Consider the following 13,214-nt stretch of genomic DNA (forward strand, 5'->3'; position numbering starts at 1 on the left):
ACCCAAATGAGGGTGTAGTTGTAACTAACACCCACCAGTGGATCATTGAGCCCTACACTCCTACAGATCAAATTAGAATTGTATCTAGGGGTGATTATACTAGTTACCCCATTCATCTACCTGTCGCACACCTTGGGGTAATGACCAAGGTTGTACACCATATAGCTACACATGAGATTGTACTTAGAGTAGGTCATCAGTCTGACCTAACTTACACCGATATGTTTGTCATGACCTGTCTTTTGGAGAATCGTCCCCTAAACTTAACTGTTTTAATTCTTCATACTATGGCCTCAGCCCTTAGGCATTCCATGGCATGTCTCCCCTATGGTCATCTTCTCACTAGACTTTTTAGGGCCCTTAGAGCTGATCTAGTTACAGAAGCAGCTATGAATATACCCAGAGACTATGGTTTCTACACCATGGACACTTTTCCACACATAAGGCTTACTATTTAATAGGACAGTTATGAGCATGCTAGGAGGGATTGTCCTACTTCATCACAGTGACCATAGGGAAGATAAGCATAGCCTCATAACACACCAGCAGGAGCTTCTTTTGATTAGGTTGGTGCATCCAAAGCCCTAGTAAGACTCAGTGGCACAGTCGACTAGGGTGAGTCCTCATGGATTTCACATAATATATATGATGCCTTGACTCATCTAGAGCTCTGTACTATTTAGATGGAGGATCAACTGTAGAGGATGGAGGATTACCAGCTTCATCATTAGTAGTATGTGAAGGAGCAGATGGCTCAGATCTTCTCTCTTTTTTAGCATATGGCCTGTGGCACTTCTCCACTAGACATAGCTACTCCACCTCCTCTAGAGACTTGATTTTCTTTATATTTTTTATGATCCTTTTTGTACATCTTCACCTTTGATAATTGTTTTGATGATGCTGAAAGGGGGAGATATGTAGATAGTGGATGTATAGTTGTAGGTTTTACACATGCTTTTAGTTGCGATACATATTTTTAACCACATTGGTCTTTTGGATGATGCTTTCTTGGTATATTTATGATATATTTTTGACATATTGAATTTTTGCATCATCATTCATCTAGGAATCATGACACCATAGTATTACATTCATTGAGTCAAAATCTCTCTTATGTGCTCTCCAAATTCTACTTATTGAGGCATAAATTGTTTTTAAAAGGGGGAGTATATTAAGGGAGAGAATTTTTGAAAAACACACACTTCACTTATGCTTAACTTCCTTTATCCACTAATTGTTTTTCATCATAAAAAAGGGAGAGATTGTTAGACCTAGGAATCTTAATCCATGTTTTGATGATAATAAACAATTAGTGTGCTACTAATCTATCTTGAAAGTGTTTGTATTGAGATTGTAGGTACCAAGTTTAAAATTATTAAATTACTTCAAATCAAGATTGAAAGAGAGTAAGAAATTGAAGCAAAGATCAAGGGGACATGACAATATAATTTTTTTTTGGTCTATTTCTTGACCAAGGGGAGTAAAATGAAATTTCCACTATGAGAAATACAAAATCTATTTTCAAAAATGTTTTTAATGAAAAATTTATTGAATTAGCTTTTTGACGATCCAAACGGATTGAAAATCTAGTTTTGGGATAAAGAGTTATGCTTTTTTGTATTTCTGTCTAGAGAGCACTTTGACAACTGAAGTTAAGTTTTCAAAAGTGAGTTTTTGGCGCCTCCACCTTCGACAGCCAAAGTAAGGAACTTCAGTAGCCGAACCTAGGTTTCTACAACTCGATAAACAAGGTTTTGGGTGGTTGAATGGCTACATTTGCATTTAATGCATCCCCAATGGTCATTTCCTTGCCAAAACTATAAATGGAAACTAATTTTGATTGGAGGAAAGTTACAATAATTGATTTTTGAGAATTTATTGTGTTTCAAAAACTTTTCCCTCTTTCTCTCATTAGAAGTTGAGCTTCCATAATTAATTCTCGAGAGCTTGTTTGTTTAAGCTATATTTTTTTAGTTCCGTGAGTTATTTCAAAGTTGTTAAGAGTATTCATTGTAACTTGAGTGTGATAGAGCATTATATTGCTCTTGTGAGAAAAGGGAATTGTAAAAGAGCAAGAGTTTGCTCTTGTGGCTTTGTAAGGGGTTTTTTCTTCACCCAAAAAAGAATTATAGTAGAGTTAACTCTCAAGAAGGGCTTTGAGGAGAGGATGTAGGCTTGGGATAGTCGAACATCTATAAATTTCTTGTGTTCTTTCTTCTTTTCCTTTTCCTTGTGCTTATTCTTAAAAATACCTATTAACCTTTAAATTTTTTAATTAACACCCATATCAGCACCCCCCCCCTCCTTAGGTTGCTACAAGGGACAACAATCACCACCAACATTCCGCAATTTTATCTTCTTATTATAATATTGGGAGGAGCTTCTCAATAGAAGGCGAAGATTATTATGGATAAAAATTAAGTCCTTTGCAAATTTTGGAGTTAATTTATTCCTTCTATATGAATGGATGAAGGAATAAGTTCTCCAATTTCTTTCACAACAAGAGGAGGAAGTAGGTTGTGCAGGTACTTTAAAAGCCAACTTTTAAAGTAAAGGTGCACTTTAAAAGCCAACTTTAAAAGCCCACCACTTCTTAGATCTGTAGCATACCTACTTCCAATAGAATCAGGATCTGCAAATGGCCCACTTTTAAGGGGAAAATTTGCAAATTAATCATTTGCTCTAATTCGCTCATCTTCATTAGAAAAAAAAATCCTCCTAAAGCACTTAATTCTTTCAATGGATACTTCTCCATCCATATGAGAAGGCAGTCTACCTTCTCCCTCTTGAAGCCATTTTTCACTGTAAAATCTTCAAAAATAGGAAACAAACTCAATGAAAAAGAAAAGTAAAAAATTTATAGGAAGAAGATGAGTATGTAATTTAGAAATTTACCTTGGATTTAATGAATGAGCCCAACAATGAATGGGAGTGTTGCTCTCTGCCCAACGATCAACAAGAATTAGATAAGCCATATAGTAGAAAGGAGAAAACTCATTTGTTTGCTTTCCTTCATGATCAAAAGTAACCTTCTTCACCTTTTCAATCATAGAATCCCATAACTCATAAACCAAATGAAGGCACGGTTTGTTTATGTCACAAACTCTAATCAAGTCATAAATGGGTCTAGTAAAAGCAAGGATATAATTAACCTTTTTAAACCAATCCTCATCCACCACTTTGTCATGAACAAATCTAGCTTTGCCTTTGTCATCTTCTCAATATTGTGCCCATTGATCACTCATAACCATTGCTTCTAAAGCACGCCCAATGAGTTTAAATCTTTTAAGCATCAGAACAATAGAAGTAAAATAAGTGTCAGCAACTAAATGCAACTTCAAAGGGCTAAATCGATTGTAAATTGCAAGCCTTATGGAATAATTCATTATAAAATTCTTGATTTGCAAAGCATCCCCGAGAACTTCAGTGATCCAATAACACACATCATCATTTTCTTGATTAGTTTCCACATTTTTTGTCGCACATATATTCTTTAAAGCAAGATTAAGAGTATGCACAACACAACACAAAAGTCCAATAAATATGTGGAAATATTCCTTAAATGATTTCTTTAGCTGCCTTACAATTTGAAGCATTATCAGTGATGACTTGTACCACTTTTTGATGACCAACCTCATCAATTACTTCCTTTAGTTAATTGCTTATCTTTCACTTCACTAGAACAATCTACAGATTTGATAAACATAGTGTCAGACTTAGAAATAACCATAAAATTAATCAAAGGCCTCTTTTGGGGGTCACTTCTTCCATCACTCATAATACTAACACCCTTTTCCAACCAAGTGTTTTTAATAGGTTCAAGCAACCTTTCTACATTTGTCTTTTCTTACTCAAGTAATGTTGTTCTCAATTTGTTATAACCGGCGACACATAATCACCCAAAACATGATTAGCAGTAAAGGAATAAAAACTCACATAATAAGGATTTCTAGCAAAATTAAAAGGTAGACCGTTAGTGTAGAACATTCTAGCAATTTTTGCATCTAATTGAGCTCTAGTTTGCAAGTTAAAAGCTCTACAACGTGGAGAATCATTAACTCTTTTTCTCTTTAATGTTGTTGAATCACTTGGTTTTGTTATTATTCAATAAAGAAGCAAAAGTTGTACTAGGCAAAGGAATTCGTCTAGATTGTGAATTGATAATTCTATTTGCTGCCTCATCCTTCTGTTTTCTCATTTCAGAAATACTATCATTCTCCACTTTTTTACACGCACAATCCCTTTTTTAGTGATTCTCAATAAATGAGCCCTCACTCTAGTATAAGTCCTTTGTTTTTCTTATTCGCAAAAATTACATATCCATTTATAATTACCCCCTCCTTCTCCCGTTTTCTCAAGTTTAGTCACATATCTCCACAAAAGGTTAAATTCTTCCTCCCTAGTTTGTGAAGAAGTGGCACTACTAGTGCTATTTGCTTGAGTAAAATTAGAATTCGAAGAATCCATTCAAATATTATCCTATAAAAAAAGAAAAAAAAAAGCAACTTCATACAATCAATTCAATTTTTCAAACAAATTAATTAATAATTAATGCATGCCTAAATTAATTAACATAAAATATGTGATTCATAGCTTATGTCTAAATTAATTACTTGATTAATTAATTAGACAATTTATATATTTGCAATTATAAATAATTGAAATAATAGATATATAGAATAAGAAATTAATTGGATATAGGATAAATTAAAATTAATCAAACTTATTTTGTCATTAATTTTTTTGATACCAAAAGGCTAAAGTAGAGCATATTCTAAAAATATGGTGTAAAATTAAATAAATAAAATTAATAACTATTTTTCGAAAAAAAAATAACTGTTTAAAAATGGGTATCGATCTCAGTATCTCAAAGTCAATAACGTAAGCAGAGCATGAAGGGAGGAGCATCGACCCATCAAGAATGAGAAGGGAGGTAGAGCATGGCATACCTGATCTGAGCTTGCATCATCGACGCCTCGCTAGTCATCCTTGAATCGCTGCCTTGAGTCGCCTCCAAGAGACGAGTCAGCTCCATTGCTCCAGTCGCTGCCACACCAACCCACTAATGCCAAGTACTCCTCCTCCTCCTCCTCCTTCTCCTTCTTCATGTTCTTGTTCTTGTTGTAGCGCAAATTGATTTTAACCTATTGTGTTTGCCTATTTGGATGTTGCGATTCTTTTAAGTTTTTTATTTTAGTTTTTTTTTGTTAAAGAAATACGTATCTAGGACAAAAAATGCGTATCCAATTTCTAAAAATTGTAAAAATGGCCTAGAGATATTTCCTAGCTATGTCCTCACATTCCGAGGAGGAAACATTTTTGGAATGGGGAAACATGGGCTCCTCCCGTTTCCATGCATCATAGTTGGTCAGGTTCTATCAGAGCCATTAGAGGACACTCTGGAAAGAATTGATAAGGAAATAAGGAGGTTTGATAATGATTACTTGAGATCAGATATTGACTACTTGGAAGTGTTAGATGACCTCAAGACTATCATGCAAGGTGTGCATGCTTGTCGATGCCCAAACCTCAGCATTGTTAGTTGGGTGCGACTAACTTTCAATGATGTTGATTTTGGAATGGGAAAGCCCATATACGTAAGGCCTGCAAATCCACATGAAGGCATGGGATACATATTGCGAAGTCCAAGTGATGATGGAAGTTGGCAATTGATCAAATGCCTACGTGCAAATCACATGCAATCCTTCCAAAAGTTTGTTTTATCATTTTTGATTTCTTATGCAAGTGTATTGCTATCAGTTTTATGTGTGTGCAATGTTTATACCACCTTTTTCTTTCTACTTAAACTAAAAATTCCAATCTTTGATGCCATGTTTTGAGATGTTGAGCTTACTAGGACAAGGCAAGTTTTATTTTTTTTAGGTAAATTACAATTTAATCCATAAGTCTTGTTAAACCTATAACTTAATCTCTATAGTTTTAAAACGAAGTAATTTAATCATTGACATTTTAGTAAATCCATAAGTTAGTCCTTGCCATTAGAATCGTAGTTAAATTGCCATTAATTTTAGCAAAAATAACCCAAATACCCTTAATTCTATTTTCAATTTGAAAATAATTTTATCCCTAATGTTTTATTTTATTAACAATTTAGTATCTGAGATTTGATTAAATCTAGCTACAACTTAGTCCCTATAATTTTAAAACCAAGTAATTTAATTCTTGACTTTTAATTAGTAACTTTAATGACAGAAAAATCCGTCACTAAACATCCAAAATTTGTCGTTAAACATCCAAAATCCATCACAAAAAAGGTATTAGCAGATGGATACCCTCATTGCTAATTTTCTTACAGAAAGCAAATCGATATTGATTTAGAATTTTTGTCTTGATTCATTTAGATCACCATACATTATGAGAAATATCCGAGAATTAGCAACGTATTATGTTCATCATTGCTAATTAGCAATGTTTTTCCGATGAATTTAAAATGAGTAAATTAAAGGTTAATAAATTTAGAAACAAATTAGTAACAAAATTTGATGATGGATAGACTTTCATTGTTAAATTGCAAACAAAAAATGGTGCAAACGTTTACAATATAGCAACAACTAATTTGAAACAACAATTTGTAATGAAATAAATTTCCATTACTAAATAAAAACGACTGATTTTTTTTTTTATTAAACTTAGAAATGAATAGCTATTTCATTGTCATATTTATTAACGAAATATTATAGAATACTCCCGATGCATATAAAAAGAGTGCTCTCTCTCTGTCTTACAGAAAAATGAGCCATTCTTAAAATATTAAAAGTTGGTTTCACATGATTGTGAGAGATGATACATATGTATCGAGTACATCTAATAATAATCATAAGTATATATTTTATTTATTAAAACTTTAGTAATAAAATTACATTTGTTGCTAATTTAGCAAAAAAAAAAAAAAGAAAAAAATTCATTGCTAAATTTATTAATATAATTATTAATTTATATTTTATTTAATGACCTTTAGCGGTAGAACTTGCATCTCCATTGCTAAAGTCAATAACATAATAATTACTTCATACTTCATTTATTCAAATTTAGTAATTTAGTAATGGAACACAGGTTGACTACAAAGCAAAATTCCTTAACATAATAATTATTATTTATTTAATTTATTGAAACTTTAGGATATCCGTTGCTAATTTAGCAATGGAACACATGTTCATTGCTAAATTCGTTAAAATAATTATTTTTTTTATATTTTATTTATTGAAATTTAACAAAGAACAGAAGTTGCTAATGTAGCAACGAAAAGGATATACTTTCGGTCACTAATACAACTTAATATTATTTGTTCATTGCTAAATTCCATAACATAATAATTATCTTATAGTTTATTTTTTGAAACTTTAGCGATGGAATTACTTTTCATTGTTAATTTAGAAACATAAGACTTGTTCATTGCTAAATTTTTTAATATAATAATTATTTTATATCTTATTTATTGATGAATTAGCAACGTATAAAAGAAAAAATCATTTTTAAATTCTTAAACATATTATTTTTTTGTACATTATTTATTGAAACTTAGAATTGAGAAAAACTATTTTATTGCAAATTTAACAAAGAAAAGTATATCCATCGCCATTAGTCATTGAAAATTGAAAAGGTGCTTATTTAGCAACAGTATATATATTTTTGTTGCTAACACACACTAAAAATTGAAAAGGTGCTCATTTGACAATTGAAATTACTTTCCGTTGCTAACTCATACATTGGCAATTGAAAATGTGCTAATACATATTTCCGTTGCGAATACTAACATTGAAAATAAAAAATACATTCGTTTAGCAATAGAATATATATTTTATTCTAATTTGCATTGGAAATAAAAAAAGAAACAAAAAGTTTAGTAACGGATTTCATTTCTATTGGTAAACAGCGGATATAAATCTGCCTTGCTTCCACTCTCCCTCATTTCGCCGAGGCAAAAGCTCCTTCTCCCTTTTTCCTTCTTCCCTTCTTATACTTATCTTCCGATGGTCGTCCGGTCACCATTCTTCCACTACTAGGTAAGCTTTCTTTTTTTTTTTTTTTTTTTTTTTTTTTTTTTTTTAATTATAGTGATAAAATAAATTAATAATTCTCTTCACCATATGTCATGTAAACAAAAGCATCTTCATTCTTGTTCTCCTTATAGATTGAAGACATCAATGCAGCTGCAACATTAGTAGAATTTTATCGAACACACGAATACATTAACACTATGTTTGGATACAAAAATTTAGAAATAAGATATTTGAATTTAATTTTATTGTAAATTGTTAATAAATTATGGATTTTAAATATATCATAGATATTGATTTGTCTTTTGAATTTTAAAATTCAAATCTTCATTTTACTTTTTTTTTAATTCATTTTACTTCTTTTAAATGTCGTAAAATTTTTATTTTTGCTTTTTTCTTATTTTTTTTATACTTTGATTGGTACATACGAAAAAGTTTTAAAAAATAATATAAATAATTTCTTAATAATCAAACTTCAAAATTTAAAATTGAATGGTGTTTATAAATAATTTATTTATTAATATTTAAAAATAAAAATTATTTCTCACTCCTGTTAAATATTGAGTATAGAGTTTATTAAAATTTTCTTCTTTTTCGCCTATTTATATTTATAATTTAATTGTTCTCTATTTTTAAATATGTATAATTATATTTTTAAATATTTATTATATTATGTTTTTCAAATCCTTTATATTTGTGTACATAATTATATATTATACTTCTAAAAATAAATGTCCCTATAAAAGGTGTAGAGTTTAAAAATCAAATAAGCAAAATAAATAACTATAATTAGTTAAAAATTTTATGATTAATAAATTTTCATAGTATGATTTTGAAATATAAAATATTAAAAATAAATATTAAATTATGTTATTAAAATAAAAAAAATAAAAAAGCTGCGAAATGCATGGCAAAATAATTAGTTATATTTTAAAATAAACTTTTTATCTATTATTTTTCTTTTTAATTTTAGGATTTTTTTTATTTTTTTTAAAAACATATTAATTTTTATTAGTCAATTATTTTTTATTTTTCTTCCTTCTAACTTGATTCAGATGGACTTCTAAGGCTTTTAGGGCTCTAAAATAAGATTTTTACACAAGATATAAATATAATAAGTCAGGATTTGAGAGGAGGGGGAACCAATTTATATTCAAGAGTGCACATTAACTTCAAGAGAGGCGAAGGAGAAACAAGATCTGCAAGATTGCTGGAAGGGATTTGTAACACCCCTATTTGTATAGCCTAGTATATTTCACTGTTCCGGTGACCGATGTCGGTCCGGACAATTAAGGGGATTAGAACCATACTTAAGACAACTAAAGAAGCCATAAACACAAATAATTAGTAATGTTCAATTAGTTAAGTATAAATAAGAAAAACAGAACATAAGAAGTTAAACGAGCTGAGAGTCACAGCGATGGGTGACCTCCTCGGGAACGACTGCGAAGTCATTTTAAACTCAAATTTCGAACCGTAAAAAGTGACGCTGCGGTCCTTAGGACCCTTATGAACACAATGGAAAAGAGAAAATCACGAAAAAGAACTGTTAAGCCAGTTAAATAATTAGGTCAGGGAGTCGGAAGAAATATGGAATTATTTGCAAACCGGGATAAACCGGCGAGGAGTAATTTGGTCAATTGACCCCGAGAGCTGACTCCTGACCTAACTGTCAAATAAAATCGGAGAAAAGAAAATTTCGGAATCGAAAATTAAATTAAAGAACTAATAGAAAAAAATAAATAGAAAAAAAAAGATGGAAAAGTCAAAGGTGATGACATCATGCGTGATGTCATAAACAAATTAATTAAATTATTTATTAAATTAGATTTTTAATGGTCTTCCATAGCAAAATAAATAAAAGCAAACAAAAGAAAAGAAAAATAGAAAATCTCTTCTTCTCCTTCCTTGGTTGCCGCCTCACCATCACCACATATCCTCCATGGAATTTTCTTCCATTAAGCTTACACTAAGCTTAATTTTTCCTTACTCAACCTTCATAAATCCTATAAAAACTCTACTAAAGCTTGTTATTACTACTTAAGAAGGAGATTACAAGAAGAAAAAAAGAAGCAAAAGATAGGGTTTTGAAGATTTAAGTTGAGGTTAGTATGTTAACCCCTTTTTTTTATTCATTTAAATGCATAATTAGTTGTGAAAATGAGCATGGAACTTGATTAAATGAAACAAATATGGGGGAAGGACAAACTGAATTTTTGGCCAGCATGAGGGGAGTATGAAATTGAATGGTTTGATGCATTAGAATGAGTTTAAAAGCTTTGATTAGTTGAATGGTTAAGACTAAGTGCACTACTTGTGATTAATTGCATGAGATGGAGGAGTTAGGGTTTGAAGGTTAGGGTTTGTGAACCAAAATTTGGAGAAATGCATAAATGGCATGTTTGACCTATTGTGAAGTGAAATAATGGTCAATTATGACCAAATAAGTTGTGTGGGAATGATAGGAAATTAAGTTAAATTCGGAGGTAAATGGTCATGCTGCTGGCAGCATGACCAAACCTACTTTGAAGGACCAAAACGGGAATTTTACAAGCCCAATTGATATGCCACCAATTGGAGATGAAAATAGACATAAAATAACACAATTTTCATTAAGGAACCATGGCCAAAAACTGACTAAAACTTGGTGAACCAATTGACCAAAGTGAAATGAGAGCAGGCTGCCACTGCATCAAACTGACCAAATGAATAGTAACTGTTCATTTGGTCATAACTCGAGCTAGGAAGGTCAAATTGACCTGAAATTTTATCAGCAATTAGATAAGACATAGATCTAAAACTTTCATGAAGAATACCATCCTAAATTATGCCATTAACCTAGTCAAATTATTGAGCAAAGTGGAGTTACTGTACCTGCGATTCTGCAGAATTGCCATTGAGCAGTAAAGTTCCAATGGCTATAACTCTCTCTAGAAAACTCCGATTTAGGCGATTCTTAAACCAATGGAAACCTAAGACATAGTAGAACATTTCATATGAAGAAAGTTAGACCAAATTATGAACTTAACTTGATCAAATTACTGAACAAAGTTGGACCAAAAATCTGCCAGAACCAAAATCTCAGCATAAACAGTACACGTAAACAGTAATTGTATTTTGGCCATAACTTGAGCTAAAAATCTCCGATTGGAGTGATCCAAAAATGAGAATATACTTAAGATAATAAAGAACATTTTCTATGAAGGAAGTTTTGCCAAATTCAAACAGTAGATTGATCAATGGAACAGTACAACTTCGGAGCACCAAAACCGAAAATTGGCAATTTTGCCAAAATGACCTAAGCTTTGAGAAAGTGACCAAAACCAACAAGTTTAATGACCAAAATATGGTATGTGGGTGAAGTTGGAGTTCCCATACCTATTAAGCCTTAAAAATTCAACAATTTGACTTGAATAGTGTAGTGAATAGTAACCCGAAACACAAAAACTTCAAGAACGTCGAATTTAACGCAATAGAGCTAGTTAAAATGAAGTGAAATTTATTTTTGAATTTATGCTAAGTTATGGTACTGAAACACTGTGAAATTGTGTGTTTCAGCTGAAAAAGACTTGGAAGCCCTTAAAGACTGAGTCAAGGCCTAGAGGCGACTCCAGTCAGGTTTGTGCACAATAAATTTATGTAATTGTTTTCCAATTGAAAATTTAAATTGCTATACTTTATGAAGTCGCTGTGTTATTTATGAATTGTGTTGCCACTTTGTGACTACAAAAATGACTTTGAAAATTATTTGGGATCTCTCATAAATTGTTGAAAATAATTGTTTTAAATGGATTTTGGATTCACACTTAGCATGACAGTATCACATTTCCTCCTCCATTTATGGGGTTGAGATCGTTTATTTTCCTCCCTCTCTGGCTTGCCAGTTGAGGTTATAGATCGGATGAGTACTCATTAGCTAGCTAGCCACCCACCTCCTTCATTGGTTTCGATTAATGGGGTTGAGATTGCTTTGTCGTGGTGTACAACACGGCATTGATCGGAAATTTTGTGTCATGACTTAAGTTGTGTATGACTTTGGCAACACTGTGTTTATGAAATTGTTTGACTAAACTGTGTTTAATAGATTATTTGACAAAATGGTGTTATTATGAACTTTGATATTTATGAAATGTGGTTGAGAAATATTTAAATTGTGTTTGACAATGAATGATTTAATTATTGTATTTTAAATTTTTATTGTGCACCACTGAGTATTTTGATACTCAGCGATAGCTTATTTTGCTGTCGCAGATAAGAGCAAGGAGAAAGCAGCAGAGTGAGCTGCTGTTAAATCGAGGACTACTCTGACCATTTTGTACGGGTATTATTTTATACCCTTGTAGATAATCTTGATGTAAATATAAAAATGTTGTATGTATCAATGTAGTTGAGCAGTTGTAAATAAATTGTAATGATATTATTTTGGACTTTCTTCTGTAAATTTAATATTTGTACATATGAAATTCCTACTTTATGCTTTGTAAATGGAATTATTAACTATTCTGAGTTGATAAATTTGATTTGGATTGTGGAACTGTTTTGAAATGAATTGATTGGAGTTGAATTGTGATTTATTGGAGGTTGGGAGTTGTGAAGTATTTTTGGAAGTGCTTTTTACAGGTCTTTGAAGAACTGGTTTATCAAAATACAGAGGGAACTCTGTCAAAATTTTCATAAAAATTACGGCAAAATTTAAAATGGACAACATTTTTACTAGTATTTAAGCTTGAATAAATGACTTTTTAATTCTCACTAAAATGCTCACCACTTCCAAAATGTAAGAAAATTGTTTTAAAATCCCTTGTAGGGTACTTAATGAGTTATCGGTAGGTGAAGTTCGGTAGTTCATTAAGTATTCTACGGGATCATGTTATGCTTTACAGAGGGGTAAGGTGTGACAGGATTTTCAGCTTAAGTTTCAAAAGTCCAAGGTTGAAATTCTCCATATGGGTTCTTTCATTCTATTTTCTTCTCATGTCTCCTCTTTATTATTTTATAAACTTGATTGTAAAACTTATCATGTATGAGTGGTTTCTTTATTCTAGGGTTAAAGATGTAGCACTTTTAATTTAATTATAGATCTAGTTTTATTTTATTTAATATATTGAGTATTTTGTTTTTTGATTCAATCTCTTGTACTCTTAATACATGCTATGTATTGGTATCCACTTAATATTGATCCTAGATATTAATTGA

At 31.2% G+C, this 13,214-nt stretch overlaps 1 long non-coding RNA gene across 1 annotated transcript; it reads left to right on the forward strand.

Moving 5' to 3' along the window:
• The first annotated feature begins 11,577 nt into the window (after window positions 1–11,577).
• Window positions 11,578–12,474, forward strand: LOC131171755 (uncharacterized). Its single transcript, XR_009142396.1, has 2 exons — window positions 11,578–11,636; window positions 12,270–12,474. It is a non-coding gene; the product is annotated as an uncharacterized LOC131171755 (long non-coding RNA).
• Window positions 12,475–13,214: the final 740 nt, after the last annotated feature.

This window comes from Hevea brasiliensis, chromosome 13 (assembly GCF_030052815.1).
Source record: "Hevea brasiliensis isolate MT/VB/25A 57/8 chromosome 13, ASM3005281v1, whole genome shotgun sequence".
In the NCBI taxonomy this organism is placed as follows: Eukaryota; Viridiplantae; Streptophyta; class Magnoliopsida; order Malpighiales; family Euphorbiaceae; genus Hevea; species Hevea brasiliensis.